The sequence below is a fragment of the Lutra lutra genome, chromosome 11 (genome assembly GCF_902655055.1).
Source record: "Lutra lutra chromosome 11, mLutLut1.2, whole genome shotgun sequence".
NCBI classification, from domain to species: Eukaryota; Metazoa; Chordata; class Mammalia; order Carnivora; family Mustelidae; genus Lutra; species Lutra lutra.
This window is the reverse complement of record NC_062288.1, coordinates 8,660,762-8,688,382: the sequence shown is the minus strand read 5'-3', so window position 1 is coordinate 8,688,382 and position 27,621 is coordinate 8,660,762. Positions and strand designations below refer to the sequence as shown.

General features: G+C 35.4%; 1 pseudogene; it reads left to right on the top strand.

Moving 5' to 3' along the window:
• LOC125081295 (UMP-CMP kinase-like) lies at window positions 1–24,661 on the top strand (annotated as a pseudogene).
• Window positions 24,662–27,621: the final 2,960 nt, after the last annotated feature.

The window sequence follows — 27,621 nt, the reverse complement described above, 5'->3', positions numbered from 1 at the left end:
ATGGTCCGGACAGAGCTTTTCAGTGCCCCGCTTGTGGGGTAAGAGACAGTGGTATTCAGGACCTAAAAAAAAAAAGCACATGCTCCTGGGTTCAGGAATTAACCCATTTCAGTGTGACCGCTGTGGGGAAAACTTCGCCTTGGAAAACACAGCTTTGTAAGCAACTGCTCTGTTCAAATGCCGGTAATTGGCCAGGTATCCTCCACCCAGAACTGTGAAAGCACTTTCCCCTTGGTCTCTTGGTGGGCTGGCAGAGAAAGAGGAAAAAGAGCCAGAGCAGCCAAAGACCTGTGTTTTTGCCAAGGCAATCTGAGATGACCCCCCGCAACCGCCCAATCAGAGCTGTCTTCTATAAGCATTGAGTGATTTCATGATTTGGCTTCATTTCTGGTTTTTGGAAAGTGCCTCTGCTTGGTCTTAAATTTAATTTAAATTAAATTAAAAATTTTAAACAAAAAAGAGTTTGGGAGAGAGTTTTTCATGGCTGAGAGACTGTTTCTGTAAGTTCACAGTAACATATTGTTGAAACATAATTGAAACTAGAGGAGACTTCAGGAGAACCAGGGGACTTAACCCATACATCAGTTTCTTACTCCATTGTTACAAGTAGGCTGAGGAGATCCGTGGATAAAGAGGAATTCAGATGATTATTGACCTTCCTGAGATGGAAGAGTTGAACACAACTAATTACAGCACAGAATTCGACAGATGGTCTAAACAGGTGTTTACTCCCATACACAGGGCATTGTACAATATTTTGTAATGCCTGATGGTTTTGGAAATACTTATGGTAAACTGTCTTAAAAATTATTAGGGGAGGTACTTCTGAAACCCAATGCATTCTTTTTTTGTGTGTTAACTGTCATTTCTGTTATTTTTCATGGCTAAAATTGGCTATTGGGATAGGCATTTCCTCAACTGTTTTAGGACCACTACAAATAATCTTTCTTCTGTGAAAGAAGGCAGAGAATCATGATCAAGAATAGTCAGGCTGTGCATGAAATGTGACAGGGAGAGGAAAATGAAGTACATACATTCTGCTTTACAGGAACTCTTGCAATACTGCTTTTCTGACTGAAACTGTGGTTTACCTGGTCTTTGGATGGTAATGCTTAACTAATTAGGTCATTGCCCAAATTGTTTTTCTCTTGCCCCATGAACAATACTTTCTCTTACAAATACTGGCATGTCTTATGAAGGAAAAATTTTGGATCTTTTCTATATTTTATGTATAGTTTTATGTATTGTTGGAGATGTTTTAATTGTGCTGACTTAGACAAAATAATCCTCTATTAAGGCTAAAACCCAAACAAACACAAATCCAAAATATATTCTAGGGGAAATAGAATTCAATTATCACAGAAGAAATAGAGAAAATGTTTTACGAGCTCCTTCATAAAACCCAGCATGATTCATTTGCTTTCACAGGGAAGTGTTTTATATGGATTTTCCTCATGTCTGTGGTAGATGCGTTGCTGGAAAAATGAACTGGTTTCTCTTCAACATGCTATTAGTCCTGGACAGTACCTAATATTATTCCTTTGTTTAATAATTTCCAGTTTTTTTTAACACTGAAAAATTTAACTTTTCTCATTTCTGTTTTTGTGAATTTGTTTAAGCTTTGATTCTCTAAGTGGCCATGTCTCTACAGTAAAATTTGGAAATTACTCTATTCTTCAGTGCCCCAGTGACTGAAAAGTATAAATAGGTTTAGTGTATGGATGTGAGGTTCTAGGTGACCCATGATATTTGAGAAAATATTTCCCATAGAAGAATTTTCATGCATCCTGCATAACAGTAAAATGTCTCCAGAATATACATGTATGTAAAAACTCCCATGATTATCCATTTTTGTTATCAATAAATGATATTTTTTTTAAAGATTTTATTTATTTATTTGACAGAGAGATCACAAGCAGGCAGAGAGGCAGGCAGAGAGAGAGGAGGAAGCAGGCTCCCTGCTGAGCAGAGAGCCCGATGCGGGGCTCGATCCCAGGACTCTGAGATCATGACCTGAGCCGAAGGCAGCGGCTTAACCCACTGAGCCACCCAGGCGCCCCTCAATAAATGATATTTTGAAGCATTTCTTATACAATGGATTTTCAAGGTCTGCATATAGATATGTTATTGGGGAGATATATTTTTGCTTGGAACTTTTCTAGGAATTTACTATTTTGGAAAATTGTGTCAATAACTGCATATTTGAACCACCAACTCAAGAGATCCGTGTTAGCCTTCATTTTTTGTTGTCACATTTGTGATTATATATTACTATATTTTTGAAAACTTCTTTCATAAAGTTTAAGTTTGACATTCTATGAATAATTGAATTTATTTTTATATCTTTGTCCACAGTTCTTCCTATGCCAAAACATTGGTTTTAATGAAGCAAGGAAACTGTCAAGATTAAGTAAATATTTTGTATTTAAAATATTTAAAATATTAAGTAAAATATTAAGTAAATATTTTGCCCACATTTATCAAAAATTTTTGAAAAGGCTTATCTTGCTTCTGACACACAGAGGGAAACTATTGAATATTATCTTTGAAATGTTTGAAAGTCTTCTAATCAGCAAAACAAAAGCATCAATTTTATGTAAAAAATAGCAAGAAGTAATAACTCTGATAAGCCATGGAATACTGGAGGAAAATTAACCTTACTAAATGTGAAAAGGGTTATTAATACATTAATAAAAAATTCAAGTGAAGTTATATCTCTGTCCAATCAAGCAATGATACTGTTTTTAAGAAGAATCAATGAGATGTTAAAACATTTTACAAATAACCATGTAACAGACTATAGTACAACAAATTTTTATTACAACTCATTGAAATCATCCTATGTTACAAATGAAATTTAACTAATAGCATATATAAGTTGTCTAAGGAATGAAAAATTCACAGAGGAAATGTTATTTTAATGTAATTATTTATGATGGATACAATGGGGTTGCTAGTATACACAGTCCTTACAAATTATTTCATAGAAAAATAATTCCTTTAACAAATGTCATTGTTTCTATAACAGAGGAAACCACAGTTATAATTGGTGTACAACATGGATTTACAGAACCTTGGGAGATAACATCAAATATTTTACTTATTTATGTCATAAAAGATCTTAGTAAAATACTTGACAAATCATGGAATGACATGACATGAGTGCTATCAATTAATACAACATCAATCCTTTAAATGACAGATTATTTGGTAAAGTCCAGCAACAATGAGGAAGATATTAACATCTCTTACATAGAAGTAAGATGGGTCTGTAAAGGAAATTGCTTAAATATATAATGTTTATTATAACAATGACATTTTATGCCCTTAGTTAAAAATTAAGGATGCTATTTTCACTTCTAGTTAGAATGTATAAAATGTTAATAATTGTCACTTTTAACAAAAAGAGAAAGAAAGATTAATGGATAAAATAAAGTCATACATTTTTTTAAAGATTTTATTTATTTATTTGACAGACAGAAATCACAAGTAGGCAGAGAGGCAGGCAGAGAGAGAGAGAGGGGGGAAGCAGGCTCCCCGCTGAGCAGAGAGCCCAATGCGGGGCTCAATCCCAGGACCCTGGGATCATGACCGAAGCTGAAGGCAGAGGCTTTAACCTACTGAGCCACCCAGGCGCCCCAAGTCATACATTTTTTATGACACTATTGAAACACTGTGGGTGCAAGAAAGTTTTGGTTGATTAAATAGAGAGAAGTACAAATCCTTCACATGTTAGCAGAGAACCATGGCATCATCGATAGATTAGGTATACAGAAAAGTGGGTCTGTCATCCACTGGAGATTGGAAGATTTGCAGGACAGAGAAGACATAAATCAAGCTTTGAGTGGCAGCATAAGCTAGAGGGATAGGTTGATATCTAGAGCGCCCCAAAAGGGAAAATAAATAGCTTAAACACAATGTTTCTCTGCCACTCTCTTGTCAGACTGTAACCAAGGAAGCAGTAGTGAAGAAGTAGTAAATCAAAGAGAATTTATGTAATGTTGTGTATTCTCCATGTGCTTGGATTCTGGGGTCCTGACAAAACTGAATACAAAGTTGAAGAAAAACTATCTGAAACTGGAACAATTCCCTCTCGGCTCAAACCGTAGAAGATCAAAAGTTTAGCCTTTTGGTGATGCTGGCATAGAGTTTAAAGACTTCGTTCAGTTTAAATGTACTCAATAAAAGTGTGGCCAGTTTCAGATCAGATTAATCATGGAGGAATCAAAATAGTCAACTCCTTATCATAACTGCCAGCTACAGAACAAGGCTTGTGATTTCTGTGAACACAATAAGTACAATTTAAAAATGTACTCCATTCTGCACTTTTTAAATCTTTAAATAAAATCTGGAATAAAAAAATTAAAATAAATAGAAAGAAAATAAGCAGAAATAAAATAAACACATAAAATAAACAGAAAGAAAACAAGCAAATTCTGAGTATCTAGTCATCGGAATTAATGCAAATTAAAGGATTTTAAAATAAGTATTAATTTTTTTAAATATAGGAAGGAATAGGTGAAGAAATACAGAATTTTATAAGAGAAATGAAAACTCTAAAAAGGATCAAATAGAAGTCAGAAAATAATAAAATACCTACAACTGCATCAGAACTGTTGGAGCCTTAGAGATTTGGCAGAAATTGCCTGTGAAACCATCTGTAGTTCTATGGTGAAATTTTCTATGTCATCCAGACATCAGTTCTTTAGGCTTTCTACCTCTAATGGGTTAATTGTCTTAGTCTGTATTTCAATAAGAAATTATTCCCTTCCCAGAGAGGGAGGCAAACCATAAGAGACCCTGAATGATAGAGAACAGAGGGTTGCTGGAGGGCAGGGGGATAAGGGAGGGGCTAAATCAGTGATGAGCATTAAGGAGGGCATTTGTGATGAACACTGGGTGTTATAGTATGTGTAAGTGATGAATCACTAAATTTTGTTCCTGAAACAAATACTACACTACATGTTAACTAACTTGAATTTAAATTAAAAAAAAAAATCCCTTCCAATGTGATGTTCACACTTATGTGCATAGAAGTCTTCAAAATGTCTTGATCTAAAAATATATATATATTCTTCTGTATCAATGGTTATTTGCCCTTCTTGCTTATTTCTTATTTTGTATTTTTGTGCTTTGGTAAGATATTTTTAGAAATTAACCAGGTTAGGCAGTGACCTATATATTTAATCATACTTTTCAAACACCAGGATTTTGATTCATTCGTTATCAGGTTTACTCTTTTTCTATTATCTGTCACTTTGGTTTTCCCTTTTACTATTTTCCATCTTGTGCCTTTTTCTGGTGTACTTTGTTGTTCCTTTTCTAGGTTTTTGGGCTGGGAGTTTAATTCACTTATATTCATTTACTTTTTTTCTTTACTTGCAAAAGTGTATAGTGCCATCAAATTTCCTCTGGTCAATGCTTTTAATATATCCTATAGGTGCTGACATATTTATTTTCCATTATCATTTTTTGTTAGAAATTCAATCACTTTAATACAAACATTGTTTAATAGAGGGTAACCATTGATATTTTTAAGCAAAAATTATAAATATGTGCTATGGTTTACTTGGAAGTAAACCATCTATGATTGTAGCACAAATAATGGGAGGACATATAAATGGAATTATAATATTTTAAGATTTATTCAGTCTGCAAAGAGTGATATGATATTAATTCACAGCAGATTGTGATAATTTAAGGGTGGTTGTACAATTTCTATAGTACTAATACATAAGCAAAGAAAAAACCCAAAGTGATACAGCTAAAAAGTAATAGAGTATATAAAAAGAATATGAAAATAAGCATTTGAATAATCAAAACAAAGCTGTAAAGGAGAAAATAAAATAAATGGTAAACAAACCACAAATTCAACCACATATATAATTGCATTACATATAGTTGGACTAAACAACTAAAAAACAATTAAAAGTCTAATTAAGAAGGTAGAGATTAGGGAGGAGTCAAGATGGCGGAGAAGTAGCAGGCTGAGACTACTTCGGGTAGCGGGAGATCAGCTAAATAGCTTATCTAAAGATTGCAAACACCTACAAATCCAACGGGAGATTGAAGAGAAGAAGAACAGCAATTCCAGAAACAGAAAATCAACCACTTTCTGCAAGGTAGGACTGGCGGAGAAGTGAATCCAAAGCGCCGGGAAGATAGACCGCGGGGCGAGGGGCCGGCTCCCGGCGAGCGGCGGAGCAACGGAGCAAAATCAGGACTTTTAAAAGTCTGTTCCGCTGAGGGAATCGCTCCAGAGGCTTAACTGGGGTGAAGCCCAGGCGGGGTAAGCGCGGCCTCAGGTCCCGCAGGGTCACAGAAGGATCGGGGGTGTCTCAGTGTCGCAGAGCTTACCGGTATTAGAACGGGGAAGCCGGCTGCAGAGACAGAGCCGAGGAGTGACTCTCAGCTCAGGGTTGAACCTTGAACCGGTCGCAGGCTCGGTCAGCTCGGAGCGCGGCCGGAGGCCAGGGTGACGAGAGTCATTTGGCACTGTTCTCTGAGGGCGCACTGAGGAGTGGGGCCCCGGGCTCTCGGCTCCTCCGGGCCGGAGACCGGGAGGCCGCCATCTTTATTCCCGTCCTCCGGACTCTACGGAAAGCGCTCAGGGAACAAAAGCTCCCGAAAGCGAACCCGAGCGGATGACTCAGCGCGGCCCCGGGTAAGGGCGGTGCAACTCCGCTTGGGGCAAAGACGCTGGAGAATCACTACAACGGGCCCCTCCCCCAGAAGATCTACGGGAAACCCAGCCAGGACCAAGTTCACCTACCAAGGAGAACGGCGGAATTCCAGAGGAGAAGAAAGCAAAGCACGGAAATCATGGCTTTCTCCCCATGATTTTTTAGCCTTGCAGTTAATTTAATTTTTTTTTCTTTTTCAATTTTTTTTTTCTTTTTCTCTTCTTCTGCTAAATTTTTTTTAACTTTTACCATTTTCTTTTTTTCAACGTTTTTTAAATAGTTTATCTAATATATATATATTTTTTCCTCTTTTTATATTTATTTCTTTATCGGCTTTCTTTTTTTAATAGTTTTTTTTTTCTTTCTTTCTGAGCCCCTTTTTATCCCCTTTCTCCCCCCTCACAATTCAGGATCTCTTCTGATTTGGCTAAAGCATATTTTCCTGGGGTTGTTGCCACCCTTTTAGTATTTTACTTGCTCCTTCATAAACTCTTATCTGGACAAAATGACAAGGCGGAAAAATTCACAACAAAAAAAAGAACAAGAGGCAGTACCAAAGGCTAGGGACCTAATCAATACAGACATTGGTAATATGTCAGATATAGAGTTCAGAATGATGATTCTCAAGGTTCTAGCCGGGCTTGAAAAAGGCATGGAAGATATTAAAGCATCCCTCTTGGGAGATATAAAAGCCCTTTCTGGAGAAATAAAAGAACTAAAATCTAACCAAGTTGAAATAAAAAAAGCTATTAATGAGGTGCAATAAAAAATGGAGGCTCTCACTGCTAGGATAAATGAGGCAGAAGAAAGAATTAGCGATATAGAAGACCAAATGACAGAGAATAAAGAAGCTGAGCAAAAGAGGGACAAATAGCTACTGGACCATGAGGGGAGAATTCGAGAGATAAGTGACAGCATAAGACGAAACAACATTAGAATAATTGGGATTCCAGAAGAAGAGGAAACAGAGAGGGGAGCAGAAGGTATATTGGAGAGAATTATTGGAGAGAATTTCCCCAATATGGCAAAGGGAACAAGCATCAAAATCCAGGAGGTTCAGAGAACCCCCCTTAAAATCAATAAGAATAGGTCTACACCCCGTCACCTAATAGTGAAATTGACAAGTCTTAGTGACAAAGAAAAGATCCTGAAAGCAGCCCGGGAAAAGAAGTCTGTAACGTACAATGGTAAAAATATTAGATTGGCAGCAGACTTATCCACAGAGACCTGGCAGGCCAGAAAGAGCTGGCATGATATATTCAGAGTACTAAATGAGAAAAACATGCAGCCAAGAATACTATATCCAGCTAGGCTATCTTTGAAAATAGAAGGAGAGATTAAAAGCTTCCAGGACAAACAAAAACTGAAAGAATTTGCAAATACCAAAACAGCTCTACAGGAAATATTGAAAGGGGTCCTCTAAGCAAAGAGAGACCCTAAAAGTAGTAGATCAGAAAGAAACAGAGACAATATACAATAACAGTCACCTTACAGGCAATACAATGGCACTAAATTCATATCTCTCAATACTTACCCTGAATGTTAATGGGCTAAACGCCCCAATCAAAAGACACAGGGTATCAGAATGGATAAAAAAACAAAACCCATCTATGTGTTGCCTACAAGAAACTCATCTTACACCCGAAGACACCTCCAGGTTTAAAGTGAGGGGGTGGAAAAGAATTTACCATGCTAATGGACATCAGAAGAAAGCAGGAGTGGCAATCCTTATATCAGATCAATTAGATTTTAAGCCAAAGACTATAATAAGAGATGAGGAAGGACACTATATCATACTCAAAGGAACTGTCCAACAAGAAGATCTAACAATTTTAAATATCTATGCCCCTAACGTGGGAGCAGCCAACTATATAAACCAATTAATAACAAAATCAAAGAAACACATCGACAAGAATACAATAATAGTAGGGGATTTTAACACTCCCCTCACTGAAATGGACAGATCATCCAAGCAAAAGATCAACAAGGAAATCAAGGCCTTAAATGACACACTGGACCAGATGGACATCACAGATATATTCAGAACATTTCATCCCAAAGCAACAGAATACACATTCTTCTCTAGTGCACATGGAACATTCTCCAGAATAGATCACATTCTTGGTCCTAAATCAAGTCTCAACCGGTATCAAAAGATTGGGATCATTCCCTGCATATTTTCAGACCACAATGCTCTAAAGCTAGAACTCAATCACAAGAGGAAATTTGGAAAGAACCCAAATACATGGAGACTAAACAGCATCCTTCTAAAGAATGAATGGGTCAACCAGGAAATGAAAGAAAAATTGAAAAAATTTATGGAAACAAATGATAATGAAAACACAACGGTTCAGAATTTGTGGGACACAACAAAGGCAAATATAGGAAAATATATAGCGGTACAGGCCTTTCTCAAGAAACAAGAAAGATCTCAGGTACACAACCTAACCCTACACCTAAAGGAGCTGGAGAAAGAACAAGAAAGAAACCCTAAACCCAGCAGGAGAAGAGAAATCATAAAGATCAGAGCAGAAATCAATGAAATAGAAACCAAAAAAACAATAGAACAAATCAACGAAACTAGGAGCTGGTTCTTTGAAAGAATTAATAAGATTGATAAACCCCTGGCCAGACTTATCAAAAAGAAAAGAGAAAGGACCCAAATAAATAAAATCATGAATGAAAGAGGAGAGATCACAACGAACACCAAAGAAATACAGACAATTATAAGAACATACTATGAGCAACTCTACGCCAACAAATTTGACAATCTGGAAGAAATGGATGCATTCCTAGAGACATATAAACTACCACAACTGAACCAGGAAGAAATAGAAAGCCTGAACAGACCCATAACCAGTAAGGAGATTGAAACAGTCATCAAAAATCTCCAAACAAACAAAAGCCCAGGGCCAGACGGCTTCCCGGGGGAATTCTACCAAACATTTAAAGAAGAACTAATTCCTATTCTCCTGAAACTGTTCCAAAAAATAGCAATAGAAGGAAAACTTCCAAACTCATTTTATGAGGCCAGCATCACCTTGATCCCAAAACCAGACAAGGATCCCAACAAAAAAGAGAACTACAGACCAATATCCTTGATGAACACAGATGCAAAAATTCTCGCCAAAATTCTAGCCAATAGGATTCAACAGTACGTTAAAAGGATTATTCACCACGACCAAGTGGGATTTATTCCAGGGCTGCAAGGCTGGTTCAACATCCGCAAATCAATCAATGTGATACAACACATTAATAAAAGAAAGAACAAGAACCATATGATACTCTCCATAGATGCTGAAAAAGCATTTGACAAAGTACAGCATCCCTTCCTGATCAAAACTCTTCAAAGTGTAGGGATAGACGGCACATACCTCAATATTATCAAAGCCATCTATGAAAAACCCACTGCAAATATCATTCTCAATGGAGAAAAACTGAAAGCTTTTCCGCTAAGGTCAGGAACACGGCAGGGATGTCCGTTATCACCACTGCTATTCAACATAGTACTAGAAGTCCTAGCCTCAGCAATCAGACAACAAAAGGAAATTAAAGGCATCCAAATCGGCAAAGAAGAATTCAAACTATCACTCTTCGCAGATGATATGATACTCTATGTGGAAAACCCAAAACCCTCCACTCCAAAACTGCTAGAACTTGTACAGGAATTCAGTAAAGTGTCAGGATATAAAATCAATGCACAGAAATCAGTTGCATTTCTCTACACCAACAACAAGACAGAAGAAAGAGAAATTAAGGAGTCCATCCCATTTACAATTGCACCCAAAACTATAAGATACCTAGGAATAAACCTAACCAAAGAGACTAAGAATCTATACTCAGAAAACTATAAAGTACTCATGAAAGAAATTGAGGAAGACACAAAGAAATGGAAAAATGTTCCATGTTCCTGGATTGGAAGAATAAATATTGTGAAAATGTCTATGCTACCTAAAGCAATCTACACATTTAATGCAATTCCTATCAAAGTACCATCCATTTTTTTCAAAGAAATGGAACAAATAATCCTAAAATTTATATGGAACCAGAAAAGACCTCGAATAGCCAAAGGAATATTGAAAAAGAAAGCCAAAGTTGGTGGCATTACAATTCCGGACTTCAAGCTCTATTACAAAGCTGTCATCATCAAGACAGCATGGTACTGGCACAAAAACAGACACATAGATCAATGGAACAGAATAGAGAGCCCAGAAATGGACCCTCAACTCTATGGTCAACTCATCTTCGACAAAGCAGGAAAGAATGTCCAATGGAACAAAGACAGCCTCTTCAATAAATGGTGTTGGGAAAATTGGACAGCCACATGCAGAAAAATGAAATTGGATCATTTCCTTACACCACACACGAAAATAGACTCAAAATGGATGAAGGATCTCAATGTGAGAAAGGAATCCATCAAAATCCTCGAGGAGAACACAGGCAGCAACCTCTTCGACGTCAGCCGCAGCAACATCTTCCTAGGAACATCACCAAAGGCAAGGGAAGCAAGGGCAAAAATGAACTTTTGGGATTTTATCAAGATCAAAAGCTTTTGCACAGCAAAGGAAACAGTGAACAAAACCAAAAGACAACTGACAGAATGGGAGAAGATATTTGCAAATGACATATCAGATAAAGAGCTAGTGTCCAAAATCTATAAAGAACTTAGCAAACTCAACACCCAAAGAACAAATAATCCAATCAAGAAATGGGCAGAGGACATGAACAGACATTTCTGCAAAGAAGACATCCAGATGGCCAACAGACACATGAAAAAGTGCTCCATATCACTCGGCATCAGGGAAATACAAATCAAAACCACCATGAGATATCACCTCACACCAGTCAGAATGGCTAAAATGAACAAGTCAGGAAATGACAGATGCTGGCGAGGATGCGGAGAAAGGGGAACCCTCCTACACTGTTGGTGGGAATGCAAGCTGGTGCAACCACTCTGGAAAACAGCATGGAGGTTCCTCAAAATGTTGAAAATAGAACTACCCTATGACCCAGCAATTGCACTGCTGGGTATTTACCCTAAAGATACGAACATAGTGATCCGAAGGGGCACGTGCACCCGAATGTTTATGGCAGCAATGTCTACAATAGACAAACTATGGAAAGAACCTAGATGTCCATCTACAGACGAATGGATAAAGAAGAAGTGGTATATATACACAATGGAATACTATGCAGCCATCAAAAGAAATGAAATCTTGCCATTTGCGACGACGTGGATGGAACTAGAGGGTATCATGCTTAGCGAAATAAGTCAATCGGAGAAAGACAACTATCATATGATCTCCCTGATATGAGGGAGAGGAGATGCAACATGGGGGGTCGAGGGGGTAGGAGAAGAGTAAATGAAACAAGATGGGATTGGGAGGGAGACAAACCATAAGTGACTCTTAATCTCACAAAACAAACTGAGGGTTGATGGGGGGAGGGGGTTGGGAGAGGGGGTGGGGTTATGGATATCGGGGAGGGTATGTGCTATGGTGAGTGTTGTGAAGTGTGTAAACCTGGCGATTCACAGACCTGTACCCCTGGGGATAAAAATATATGTTTATAAAGCTGTAAAAAAAAAAGAGAGAAAGAAAGAAAGAAAGGATGAATCCCCAAGTTTTGTAGCAACATGGACGGGAGTGGAAGAGATTATGCTGAGTGAAATAAGTCAAGCAGAGAGAGTCAATTATCATAGGGTTTCACTTATTTGTGGAGCATAACAAATAGCATGGAGGACAAGGGGAGATGGAGAGGAGAAGGGAGTTGAGGGAAATTGGAAGGGGAGGTGAACCATGAGAGACTATGGACTCTGAAAAACGATCTGAGAATTTTGAAGGGGTGGGGGGTGGGAGGTTGGGGGCACCAGGTGGTGGGTATTGTAGAGGGCACGGATTGCATGGAGCACTGGGTGTGGTGCAAAAATAATGAATACTGTTATGCTGAAAAAAATAAAAAAATTAAAAAAAAAGAAAAAAAGAAGGTAGAGATTAAAAAAAAAAAAGAAGGTAGAGATTGCCAATCTGGGTTTAAAAAAAAAAAAAACCAGCAAGTCTTAAGTAATTCTATTTAAAGGAGAAAGACCTGATACATGAGGATACAGGCTGAAAGTGAAAGTTAAGTGATTGAAAAATATAGACCATGTAAACTTCTAGCATAAAAAAAGCTGGCGTGCTAATATCAGAAATAATCATTTCAAAATAAAGAGGAGCACTTTATAACGATGAAAGGGTTGATATAGCAAAGAAACATAATTCTAAATAAGTATGTACCTAGGAAACTCACTTCAAATTAAATGAAACCAAATCACATCCTTTTACAATTATTTACAAAGATACTACTTATTATAACATTTCTTAGTTACATATTTGGTTGAAAACAGTTTCAGTACAGTTGTGCAGTTAATGCAGAAACAAAAAAATCTATTTGGGGTCCTTATGGAATATTTAGAACTAGTATTAAGTTACCATCAATGAATACAAGAATCTCTTTCATTTTATTAGTAACTGTAAAATCAAAATTATGTTATTTTCAGCATATATATTTTTATAGTTATTGAGGTGGAATGAAAAAATCCGTTTTGAAAATTAAATGTTATTATTATTTTTTTTAATTTTAGGGTTGCCTATTGCTCTTCACGCTTATCCTGGTATCATCCATAAGGTTTCATGTTAAATTGTATATCACCTCTTTTCTCCCCATCACCTATTTAAGATATCATCCCCAAGATTAAATGTATCTGGATATATGTGATAGGCTCACAAAATATAACAAAAAATTTCCTCATATTCTTTTACAATCACACCTCAAAACACGTTAAAGAAATTTATTTTGATATTATATATATATGTATTTAATAAAATATTTAAAAACATATTTAAAAATGTCTTTAATAAAATCTTTAATATGTACATATTAAAGATTTTATTTATTTATTTGGCAGACAGAGATCACAAGTAGGCAGAGAGGCAGGCGGAGAGAGAGGAGGAAGCAGGCTCCCTGCCAAGCTGAGAGCCCGATGCACGACTCGATCCCAGGACCCTGAGATCATGACCTGAGCTGAAGGCAGAAGCTTTAACCCACTGAGCCACCCAGGTGCCCTTTGATATTATATTTTAAATAAGGTCCAGATCATATGCAAGAACATTTTGTTTTCTCATTTTTGAAACTAATTGGTCCTGGCTTGTTATTCTTACTTAAGTTAAGGTGATTTACCTCTTATCATATGCAAAAATGAATGGCTTATTCTTACTTATTCTCAAACTAATTTTTATTCTAATATCTAATATTTATTTGTTTGTTTATTATTTATTGAGAGTGCATGCCTATGCAAGTGGCAGGGGGTGGGACAAAGGGTGAGAAGGAATCTTGGAGAACAGGCTCCATGCCCAGGGCAGAACCCACTGTGGGGCTGGATCTCATGACTCTGAGAGCATGACCTGAGGTAAAACCAAGAGTTGGGTGCTGAACTGACTGAGCCCCTCAGGTGCCCTTCCAGTGTCTAATTTAAAATCTGTCTGCTCATTCATTTCTCTTTAATTTTTGCAAAAATTTGATGTATGGTTATTTTACTTCACTTAAATCTAAACTTACTCATTATAGATATAAACTTCTGACTGTAATTTCTTCTAGTTTTGAAATACATATTTTTTCCCGTAAAGTATTTCCTCTAAGACCTTACATTATAATAAGGCCACTGTAAATTATTTTAGAACTTTATGTGTAAATGATTTATTAGTAAATTCTATTTAAATTTCAAGGATAAATGTTATGGTGTATTGAGTCTAATAAAGTTGACCTTTAATTTAGACTTTCTATCTAGCAAAACTTACGGCTGAGTTGTCATAGTTCTAAATTTTATTTTCATAAATTTCCTAAATATAGTTCTCTAATCCTCTACTATCACATATTTCAGTTTCTTTTTTTCTCCTTCTATATATTTTAATTATTTTTAATGCTTATTGAAGTATATTATGACTCACCATTAAACAGTTTCATGTGAACAACATAATGATTCCACAATTTTATACATTACTCAGAACTCCATTAAATAAGTATAGTCACCATCTGTTATGAAATGACATTATGACTATCTTATTGATCATATTCCCTATATTGTACTTTTCAGCTTCAGGACTTATTTATTTTGTAACTACAAGTTTATACTTCTTATGCCCTGTATCTATTTCACCTATCTCCTGACCCACCTTCTTCTAGTAACCATCGTTTTATTTTCTGTATTTTTGAGTTTTTTTCTCTCTTTTTCTTTGTTCATTTGTTTCTTTTTAAAATCTCACACATGAGTGAAATCATATGGTATTTGTCTTTTTCTACCTTATTTATTTTATTTAGTATTATTTCCTCTAGATCCATCCATGTTGTTGCAAATGGCAAGATTTTGCTCTTTTTTATGGATGAAAAATATCCTAAGGAATATATATATATATATATGATATTATATATATGTATGATGAAGAATATAGAATGGATAAAGAAGATATATATCTTCTTTATCCATTCATCTATTGATGGACACATGGGTCACTTCCGTATCTTGATGACTGTAAATAATGTTGCAAGAAACATAAGGGTGAATTTATCTTTTCAAATTGATGTTTTTGTTTTTTTTTGTGTAAATACCCAGTAGTAGAATTACTATATCATATGGTATTTATCTAACTCTCTACTATCACATATTTCAGCCTATGTATTTAATATAGTGGAAAAGGAGTAGATGAAAAGCCACAACATCCCTTTCTTGTCTGATTGATTAGAAGAGCGGGAGTGTCCCTTGGAACAATCAGACGTGTGGTTGGTTGCTGGGAGACCTGTTTCTGCCACCTATCCTATTAAAGTTTGCAGTAGATGATAGAACCAACAGACATTTTTGGTGAAATCAGAGTCGAGATAATTAACTCTTCATTCCAGATAATTACAACACCAAGTAATAAATCTGAGGGATAGTGTTTTAGAGATACCCTGGATTTTCTTGACCGTGACCTTAACATGGGGTGGGCAACCATGCTGCTGAGAAGAGTCTAAAATTAGCTGAGAGAAAGAGTTGATGCTAAAATGTGGTCTTGACCAGAAGATACAGAAAATAGCAAGAAGCTTATTAGATGGAGTTCACCTGAATGTCAGCAGAAACTCAGGTGCAGAAGAACTAGCTACTTCATGAGTGCAGCTGGGCTAGGCAAAGATCGGAAGGCACAACTGTACATGGCACAATTGTTCATTGTGTGAGGTAAAATTACAAGACGACCATCAACCAGATGCATTCTTTGGTTCAATCTTATTACACAGGACTCCCAGAACTGAGATGTCTTTTGGAGAAAAGAAAAGCAAGAAATGAGAAATACCTAATAATGGAATTAACATGGAGTAACTCTAAAAACTCTTTTACTATAATTTGCTATTATGCAGAAATCAAGATTCAAACTAAAACTTCAGTAAAGTTTTAGAAGAAAACAGTTACATAATTTTTGTATTCCCAAAATTCTAGTCTAGGAATTAATTCTTATATTAGAATAAAAATCATCTCACTGGCATATGTGCTTCTTTCTGGGTTAAAGGGGGACTCCTTTTAAAACCATTTTCATTGGATAACACAGCAATTTGATAGTGAGCATCTCAAGAGATCAGAGGACTCTCCAGAAGAGGCATGATAAAGGAAGGGCCAAAAAGTTATGTAAAGGCTAATAAAGAGCCAGGAACTCTAATCTTCCTCAGTCTGTGTTACTCTTCTTAAAACTGGGTTGTCATTGCATAGAGAGTCAAATCCAATGGGAAACAGGTCAACAAATATTATTTCATATGCATATGACATATTACATATATTTGCTGTATTTCATAGCAAATCATTCCTCATTTATGATCATTTTAATCTAATTTTTCAAAGTTTTGCTCAACAATATGGCTCGTAGGAATATTTTGAAATGTTGGCTTTCTAAGATAGCTAATTTTTTCTTATCAGATTGCACACATATATCCCATGCATTTGAATATATAAATATGTAATATACAAGTTGGAACTAGCAAATACAATTAATAGAGCTAATGGTAGTGTACATTATGTGAAAGGAAAACTAATTTCACGTTTACCTCCCTAGATGAAAGCCTAAGACAGGAAGGTCATCTTCTCAAATTCCTATTCACTTTCCTTGTGCTCTCGTTCCTCGATTATATATGATATTATAATAATAATGATGGATTTAAAAATCTTATCTGAAAAAGGCTTTTTACATCTCTTTGTGAACTATCTCTCATGACATTATGAAAAAATTAAAATACGGAGGAATCACCCAGGGATCTTGTTACAAGGTGGATTTCTGGTTTCCAGACGTAGAGATTCTAATTCAGTGGACCACCTACTGCTCATGTTGCTGGTGTGCAGACCAGCCGTTGAAGAATACTGGTCCAGTTCACAGACTACATTTTATTCCTAAATGGTTCTCTCTACCTCTGACGGAACATGAACTTGGATTTCACTTTTGCTCATAGCTTTAGTAACCTCTAAGAACTGACTTCGTAAATTATGTCTCTCTTTAAAACTCTCCCTCTTTTAGCTCTTTCCTCTAAGATTGAAAACATCTTATTGTTTAACAACAATAACAATATCCCATTTCCCTCATCCCACCTTCCTTTCTTGCTGCTGCTTCCCTCTGACTGCCCCATCTCTATGTTTCTCAACGAATCTTCATACAGACATAGTCTGCTCATTGACCTCCTACCTCTCATTGCCTGATAACTCAAGACACTAAATTTGCCATAATTCACTTTGCAGTGCAATAACTGACAAAATCATCTGATGCTCAACACCTTGCCAAGTGCAATGGGGTCTTGCTGTTCTTATCTTACTATTCCTAAGTTTGACTAAGTTATTATTTATACTATGGGCCACTCACTTGTTGAAACTCTATTCTCTTGATGCCATTATTAGCCTCTCTCATAGTTATTCTTACCCTTTAAGTTCTCACTTTTCTGCCTTTCCCACAAAATCCTCCACCTCCTCCTTTGTGGATAACACATCAAATTCTTCAGCATTGTCTTTAGCTCATCCTTTTCCTAACTTAATGCTGTCTGACTTTTGCTTTTGTCCCGACATCCTTCCTGAGTTTTGGACTCAGATGCAGAAATGTTACTCTGGATTTCCATAAAAAGCTTAAGCATATTTAATAATTTCCTTTCCACCCCCTGTTCTCCTGTCTCAATGTATAGATCCATTTCATCCTAACTCTAATCACGAAAGCGAGATAAATGGCATTCGGCTTCCCACCATCCCCATGTCTGGGCTCTCTTAGTTCTTTAATGCTTCCCTCCTCAGTCCTGTTCTCACCCACTTTATGTTTACTGTTGAGTGGGCATCATCTCTCCTTTGGACAATTACTGTGTCCTTCTAATTGCATTCTCTGCCTCTTCTCTTGACTTCTCAGTTTTACCTATCACATCATAGACAGGTGAATTATCTATAATAGAAAGCATGATCACTTACTAAAATTCATCAAGGATCCACCTACCTTATATATATTAGTCTGACAAATGTTGAAATGACACTATTTCTCTAGGTGCATTTGTGAATACATCTTACTTTGCCCCCTACCTATGAGTAAGAGTGAACAAACACTGTTGTATTTTACCACTAACCCTCTGATTACTTAGAATATACTTTGCTTCATTTCTTCTTATTAAAATTTTTGGTAGAGAAAAACTTACCAAATTATGTAACAGAAACATACATCAACAATTACTTTTTCCTTTAGATTTTTTAAAATTGGAGCTATGTTAGATTTTTAAATTAGGTAGTGTTCATTTGGGGCACATGGGTGGCTCAGTCTTTAAGCATCTAACTTCGGCTCTGGTCGTGATCCCAGGGTGCTGGGATCGAGCCCCTCATTGGGCTCCCTGCTTGGCAGGAAGCCTGCTTCTCCTTCTCCCACTCTCCCTGCTTGTGTTCCCTCTCTCACTGTGTCTCTCTCAGTCAAATGAATAAATAAAATCTTAAAAAAATAAAAAGAATAATTAGATAGTGTTCATTCCACTTCTGCTTCTTACTTCCATTGTGATAGTAAGTAATTGTTAACCTTTGCCTGCCTGGTTTTATACCTTTAAAATGAACATGATCATTGTGAAATTTCAGAATGATGTAAGAATTAAATAAAGTATATTTTGTAAAGTACTTGGAAAAGGTGCTTGACATATGGAAGATGCTCAGTAAAAGTTGGCTTTAATTATTTTTTGCCTTAATTATTATTATTATTAATAATTTTATCAAATTGTATTTCTTTATTCATGAAATGGGCTCTCTCATTTTTTTGCTTCATCTTTTATGTATTTCAATAATGTTTTTATCATTTTTTTCACAAAATTACTTTTCTAAATAGACTTTTTTGATAGAAAAGGTAAAACATCTTACAGGCATGTTTATTTTCCTAAGTGGCTACTGCTTTTACAATGCCATTGGTATTCCCATTTTTTAAATTTATCCAGCAAATCAGCATGCTCTACAATTTGTAGAGTCCTTTAGATTTTCTGGATAGATAAAGTAAAATTTTAAAGCAAGGAAAAATTAGCTTTTATTTTCAAATCTTTGTTACTTTTTTTCTTACTTCATTGCTTATCTTGAATTTTTAGTAAAATAAGGTGATAAGATGCTGTCCTTGGCCAAACTTCAGTCAGGTTGTTTTTGACAAGGTGTTGACCTTGGTCACTGTCCTTGTCCAACACGCACAGCTTAGTTTTAGCAAGAACACTGCTGCTCCTTGAGATAGAATCTACCTCCCTCTTAAGTGATTAGTCTCAATATCTAGTCAAATTCCTTAACCTTCCTTCCTCTTACTTGGTCATCCTGGCACTCCTCAGCAAGAATCCCCTCCAACATTTGATGTCTCCTCTTTTTAGTAATTTTCCATACACTGAACCACACCCCCATTCCTACTATAAATCCTCAGCTGTCTTACTGTATTCAAAATTGAGCCCTGTTCTGTACAGGGGTCTCTTTTCCCATATTGAAAGTTTTGAATAAAATCAGTCTTTATCCTTTTAAGAAGAGTTTGGAGCTGGTTCTGTTTGGTAATAGAACTCTAAGTGTTATAATGGTTATGACTGGTTTCCACCTGAATTTAACTGGAATACTTCTAAAATGGAATACTAAGTGTGAAATTTACTCTAGGTTTTTGTAAAAAGTATTTTTCACTTAGAATTTTTTACCTTTTTTTCCTCTGCTCAGAACTTTTATCACTGGTATGCATTAAATATCTCAGATTATTTCATCATTAATGTTTGTTAATTTTATTTTTTATCTATTTTCTTGTATTCTCCTAATAATGTTTTTTCAAAATGAATTTTAACCATTAAATCCATTAATGGGATGATTCACATGAATAGATTTATAATGTTGAAATACTGTCTGCACACCTGAAGCCAAATTTGCCTAGTAATTTTTTTTGCACGTTTAAATTTGCTATCTTTTTTTTTTAAGGATTTTTGCATCTATGCTTATAAATTAGATTGAGCCATACTTTTCTATTTTTTGTCTCTATTTGTCTTATTTTGGTATTGATGTTACAATACCTTCATAAAATGAAATAGATAATTGCATTCCTTTTCAATTCTCTGAATCATCTTGCAATTATTTCTTCCTCATCTTTCTTGAGGTTGACAGAACTTATTTATAAAATCACATCTGTAACTAGATCTTTTTGGTGAAAAATTAGGGGTGACAGCAATTTAATTTCTCTATTTCATTGTTTTACTTAAACATTCTACTTATTTAAAAATACTTTTTAAAAATAAATACTTTTAATTTGTAAATTTCTAAAGATTCTTTTCATAACAAAATAATTTCAAAATAATAAAAAATAAAATGTTGGCATAATTTGTTCAAAGTATTCTTTAATAATTAACAGTATTCTAGATATAGTCATGCCCTAGTTTTATTTATTATAGTGTTTGGTTAGGCTTTTCTATTCTTATTTAATTATTTCAGTCTATACTTTGTCCTGTGACTGCTCCTGCTGCTGTTTTTGCTGTTGTCTTTCGAACCAGTTTTGGTTTGTAGAGGATGAGGAACATTGCAGTTTTCTACTTTGTATCCATTCCCCTTCAACATTTCCAAGGGAGCCGGAATTTGTCCGGTTGTCTATTCTTTTCCATGCAGTGGGACTCAGAGACACTGGCCTTAGCCTCATCTACAAGGATGGACCTTGTAAGAAGAGAGTCAATTCTGTCTTCCCAGAGAGAGATTAATTCTAAAATAAGTATGTGAACATTTGGCCCAAAGTGATGCTAGTTGATATTTGAAAGGGGTTTGAGCACATTCTTTTTCGTTTGTTTGTAAGAGCTCGTAAAAGCTGTGTTTTTCTTCTTTAGGATTTGTCCTGCACAAATGAAAGGGTTCTGGGAATACTGCGGCATCTACCTGTCTAAAGATAAAACCAAAACATGGATGGGAAGAACCAAGAGATCAGGAGAAAAGGCCCCGAAGTCACTAGAAGCAGCAGCCTTGAATCCCATTTCAACTCCGCCTTTATGTGCAAGTGTGATGATTTAATATTATGTCTCAGTGTGGTATTTGGTCAAACACCAGAAGCTGCTGAGAAGTATTTTTTAGATGTGACTAACATTTAAAACATTTTACTTTAGCCGAAAGAGATTATTTTCCGTAATATGGCTGGACTTTATCTAATTAACGAAAAGCTTTAAGAGCAAAGACTGAGGTTTCTCAGAGAAGAAAGAATTCTACTTCCAGACTGCCATGCAGAAACTCTGCATGAGTTTCCAGTCTTTGAATTTAGGACTGAAATCAACTTCTACCTGAATCCTCAGGCTGCCAGATTGCTCAAGATTCAGACTTGCCACCAGCCCCTACAACTGTATGAGTCACTTCTTTAAATATCTTGCTCTTCTTCTCTCTCTTGTTTCTAATATATATATCTAATTTATAACCATATCTATATTATATATAGAGAGCAGAATACATAAACTGTAGCATTATCACTGGATTTAAAGGATATTTTTAAGCTAAGACCATTATTTAGAGTCTTAGGTTTTTGGTTTCAGTGAAGCTTTATTAGCCACTACGGATATTGAAAAACAATATATAGGAAAGCACATCCAGAATAATAGGGTTAGTTACCTCTGAAAATTTTCTCTTCCATAAAAGCATGAGAACGCTGGTAAAAAGTATTAAATTTAACTTTTACAGAATTCTGTAAATTAACCAAAGCTTGGAAATAATCCAAAGAATATTTATTCAAGAAAAATAACTGAATCTCAGTAAGATTGAGTTTTGTGAAATGTTAAATTGCCCTTTCCTTCTTCTGCTGTCCCTAGCTCCAAGGGAGCCTTACAAACCAACAGTCTTGTAATAATGGTAGCCATGAAAACCAGCAGCCAATACCTGTTGGAGAGAGAAGAATAGGTTTGGAGCTTTCCCAACCGCCCAAATAATTGTTATTACTTCATGTATCTGGCAGTTACTTGAAATACATCACACCAGGCTTATTTGTATTAGAAGTGATTTTGAGTTTGTTCAATTCTTTTTCATGGCATGTTTGGAAAAAAATCAGTGTTGATGGTTTAACATTGCAGCTGCCTCAGGTGGTGATGTAGCTGGGGCAAACAAGAAACTCACTGAAAAACTTAAAAGGAAAAGCTGTGGCATGAGATAAACATAAAGAGCTTTGAAAAGTTTTGACATATTCTTGGGAATCTAGAAAACATTCATGCCCAGGACTGGGCACATGCTGAAAAGAAATCTGAGACTGTCCTAATCTTGTTCCTCTGGCTGATCTGGAGGCTGTGTGCAACTGGGACGTGAAGAACAAGGCAGTGTTGTAATCTGTCTGTCAGAGCATTGAATGCATGCCACACAAGCCTTCAGCACAAATTGGGAGTCCTATTATTCTAAGAAAATCAATATCTGATCATTAGTTGATCACTGACCTAACTGAAGAGTCTCCAGTGGCTATACATGACGAAGAGTATAGACTTTGCAGAATTAGTATGAGAAAGTCACTAGATAAACAAGTTACAATAACAACAACATGAAAAAAAAGCAACAATAGCAATGACAATAAACTCTGAGAAGAGGAGAATCTGATTTACAGATTTGTCCAACTTAGAAAAATATATAAGATATGCAAAGAAGGAGGAAAGTATGGTCAACACACACACAAAAAATAAGTCAGTGCATATGGTCCCTAAGTAACTCAAACATTGAACTCACTAGCAAGAATTGTAAGTTAGCTATTTTAAACATGTTTTAATAACTAAATAACTAAAAGAACCATGGCTATAGAATGAATGGAGAGTATCTGAACGATATCTCACTAATAGAGAATACTAATACAAACGCAAATTGTAAAAATAAACCAAACAAATATTCTGGAGTTGAAGAGTACAATATATGAGATACAGTCTCTTCTGAATAGCAAAAGAGTTGGTGAACGTGAAGGAGGGTTAACTGAGATTATCTGCTCTGAAGACCAGAAGATAAAAAAATGAAGAAAAAAATTAAAAAAAAAATAAAGCTTGGAAATATACAAAGCACCATTGAACATATCCACATACAAATTGTGGGAGTTCCAGAAGGGCGATAGAGGAAGAATACTTGAGGAAATAGTGGCCAAAAGTTCTCAAATGTGATGAACACTATTACTCTACCCATACAAAAAAACTAAAAATATATTTCCAAGTAGAACAAAATCAAAGAGATTCAGTTCTAGACACATCATAATAAAACCATCAAAAGCCAAAAATCAAGTAAAGAATCTTGAAAACAGCAAGGACAATGAGACTCTTTCTATACAAGGATCCGTAGTAGGATTAACAGATTATTTATCATAAGAACCCATGGAGGGAGGGGTGCCTAGTGTCTCAGTCGGTTAAGCATGTGACTTCCACCCAGGTCATGATTGCAGAGTCCTGGAATCAAACCCCACATCAGGCTTTCTGTTCAGCTGGGAGCCTGCTTCTCTTCTCCCTCGGCCTGCCCCTCTGTCTATGAATCTGCCTACTTGTGCTCTCTCTATCATAAAAATAAATAAAAAATATATATTTTTTTAAAGAAGAAGCCATGGAGGAAAAAAAAAAAGAAAAAAAAAAAACAGTAGGATGGCATATTTAAAGAGCTGAAAGAAAATGACCAACAATGAAAAATTTAATATCCAGCAAGTCTGTGCTTCAAAGATGAAATAGAAGATAAAACAATCCCAGATAAACAAAAACTGAGAGGATTTGTCTCAGATTTGGCTTATAAGAAATAATATAGGGAGTTTTTCAAGCTGAAATAAAAGAACATTAGATAGTAATTTAAACCCATATAAAGAAATAATAATACCAGGGCGTGGTGAATGTGTGGAGATATAAGGGCAGATACTTGCCTGGAGAAGGCATGGAAGCTCTGAGCTCTGGACCAATGCATCTGGCTGTTCCTGAGTTACATCTTCTGTGCAGTAAATCAGTGATCTAAAATATGGCTACATACGTCTTTGTAAGTAGGAGAACTTCTTCATAATGAATGGAAGAACCCAGATTCTCAGTATAGTGAGCTCACTGAAAAGTACATTAAAGATGGAAAGATGGTGCCAGTTGAGATAACCATCAGCTAAGAGGGAAATGGGTCAGACAATGGCTGCCAATGCTCAGAAGAATAAATTCTTAATTGATAAGATTCCAAGAAATCAAGACAACCTCCAAGGTTAGAAGAAGACCATGAATGGGAAGGCAGATATGTCTTTCATTCTGTTTTTTGACTGTAATGATGAAATCTGTATTGAAATACGTTTTGAGAGGGGAAAGAGGTAGAAGTGATGACAACAGAGAGCTTCGAAAAAAGGAGTCAGCCCTAGTTTTAGTCAACAAAGCCGATTATTGACTTATATGAAGAAATGAGGAAAGTCAAGAGAATAGATGCCTCTAAATCTGTTGATAAAGTTTTTCATGTAATTATGAAGATTTTTGACAAAAAAGGCTAACTGTAAACATGAAAGCATCCTCAAAATCATGCTTGAATATTGCTTTGATAGCTGTGTTACCACCCCTTTTTAAAACAATTTTAGATCTTTCATAATTACATCTCAATTAAAAGCTGGAAAGCATGTAATAAGAGAAATTAAATTTTTTTTATCCCAGTTTTTTTTGGCTATAGGAGTAGACAGTGAATTCAGGCCTAACTTTCTCTTATCTATGGTGCTCACAAAACAAAGAAGGATATCAGCTAGTTCTTGGTTTTCACTCGGAAAGCATATCCTCCTTACAGTTTGTGCCTTCTATGAGTGAAACTTTTTAGTATGTGTGTATATCCCTTTAATCATTACAACATGTTAGGATTAGGAATTACCCACTTCCCCATTTTCTTGCAGGTTTTAAATTTCCAAACTGTTAAGTGAATTTGTGGACCAAATTCCAAAGGAACTTTTTGTATAGTTGGTTCTTGCAAAATGTGTTTGGTAAACAAACTCATAAAATGAATTTCTAGAAGTGCTTTAGTACTTACCTATAGAAAGGTAAGAAAACTCAGGTTTTGTTTTATTACAACTTATACAAAGTTGTGAGACAGCACATCTTCTTTGCCCTTCTTTTGCCTCTTTTTTTTTTTTTTTTTTTTTTTTTGCTTCTTTTGCCCTTCTTTGAGGTCACTGGGGGTTCAGAAGAACCTGGCAGTTTTGTCAGTTTTATTCTGACATAAATCTGAGGGTAAGGGGCAAGATCACATCTAACAGCATGTGTTCCTGTGTTCTGTTATGTAGTGTTATTAATGATTAAACTGATCTTAAAATTCCCAGCAATGGAACTTGAAATGAATGTACTAGATTTATGGCCAGTGATTTGGTTAGCATTTTAGTAACATTCATTCAAAGTGTTTTTGTTTGTTTTATAGACTAAATGTAGAGTTGGTATGAAATAAAAACATCTAATTATTAATTTTCCATTGTGTTTTATTTTTTTGAATACTTTTTTCAGTTATTTATTTCAAGAGATTTAAAAATAATTGCAGAAAAATAATAAGTATTCTTTATAAATGCTAGGAAAAAAAAGAAATAATAACACCATAAAGGTAACTACAAAAAATAGTTTAAATGCATTTTTGTTTATGATGGTCTTTTCTGCCAATTTAAGAGACAGCTGCATAAAACAATAAATATAAAACCATGTTGATGGATTTATTATGTAAAAAATGTAATTTTTATAACAATAACAGCACAAGGGGAAAAAGAGGGGATGGGGCTACATAGGAAAAGATTATTTAATAATGAAATAAAATTTGTATTAATCTAAACTATGTAAATTTAAATTAAGATGTTTACTGAAACCTCAAGGTCAACCACTAAGAAAAAACTAAAAATTACATTGTAAAACAATGGCAAGGAGATTAAAATGGTACACTAGAAAGTATTTAACACAATAAAAAATAGTAATGGAGGAATAAAGAACAACAACAACAAAACCCAATAAGATATATACAAAGTAAATAACAGTGGCAGTCATGAATACTACCTAATCAGTAATTACATTAAATATAAATCAATGAATCCTTCCAATCAAAAGGCAGATAGATTAAAAAATAAACATGACTCAATTATATGTTGCCTGCAAGATTACACATTTTATGTTCAAAGACACAAATTGGTTACAAGTAAGAGAATAGAAAAGATATACCATGCAAACAAAAACAAAAGAGAGCTGGAATAGTTATATTAAGAAGAGAAAATAGACTTTAAGATTAAAAACTGTTGCTAGGAAAAAAGGATATATTATGATGATAAAAATGTCAATCCATGGGGTGCTTAGGTGACTCAGTGGGTTAAAGCCTCTGCCTTGGGCTCAGGTCATGATCCCAGCACCCTGAGATCCAGCCCTGCATAGGGCTTTCAGCTCAGCAGGAAGCCTGCTTACCCCTCTCTCTGCCTGCCTCTCTTCCTACTTGTGATCTCTGTCTGTCCAAAAAAATAAAATCAATCTATGGGGTGCCTGGGTGGCTCAGTGGGTTAAAGTCTGAGGCTCAGGTCATGGTCCCACAGTCCTGGGATTGAGCCCTGCATCAGGCTCTCTGCTCAGCAGGAAGCCTGCTTCCCCACCGCCCTCCACCTCCCCCTGTGCCTACTTGTGATCTCTGTCAAGTAAATAAATAAAATCTTAAAAAAAAAGTCAACCCATAAGAAAGACATAATAATTATAAATATCTATGTATCTAAAAATCAAGACCCAAAATATACAGAATGAAAACTGATAGAAATGACGGGAAAAAGAAACAATTTAATAGTAATAGTAGAGAATTAAATTTCCCACTTTCAATAATGGTTAAAACAGTTAGACACCAATCAACAAGGAAGATCTGAACAGCCATATAAATTATTTAGTCCTAACAAATATCTGTAGAACACTCCACCCCAAAATAGCAGACTATACATTTTTTTTCAATCTTATGTAGAACCTTACCAAGTATAGATTATATGTTAGGCCACAAAACAAGTCTCAATAAATTTAAAATTATTAAAATCACATAGAGTATCTTACCATGATGAAATAAAAGTAGGAACTAAAAACATTTGAAAAATGAGAAATTATAAAGATACATGGGAATGTAAAAATACAGCCCTAAATAACTAATGGGTCAAAGAATAAGTTGCATAAGGAGTTAGAAAAAATATTTTGAGATAATTGTAAATGAAAACAAGATATATCAAAATTTATGTGATGAGCTAGTGCAGTGTGAAGAGAGAAATGTTTAGCAGACCTATATTTTAAAAACTCTAGACATCAATAACCCAACATTTTATTTTCAAAAACTAACAAAAAATAAAGCAAGCAGAAGGAAGGTAGCAATAAAGATTAGAATGGAAATAAAATAAAATAAAATAAAATAATTGTAAAATGTACTATATCAACAAATCTGGCAAAACTTTACTTAGATTGGACCAAGAAAAAAGTGAGA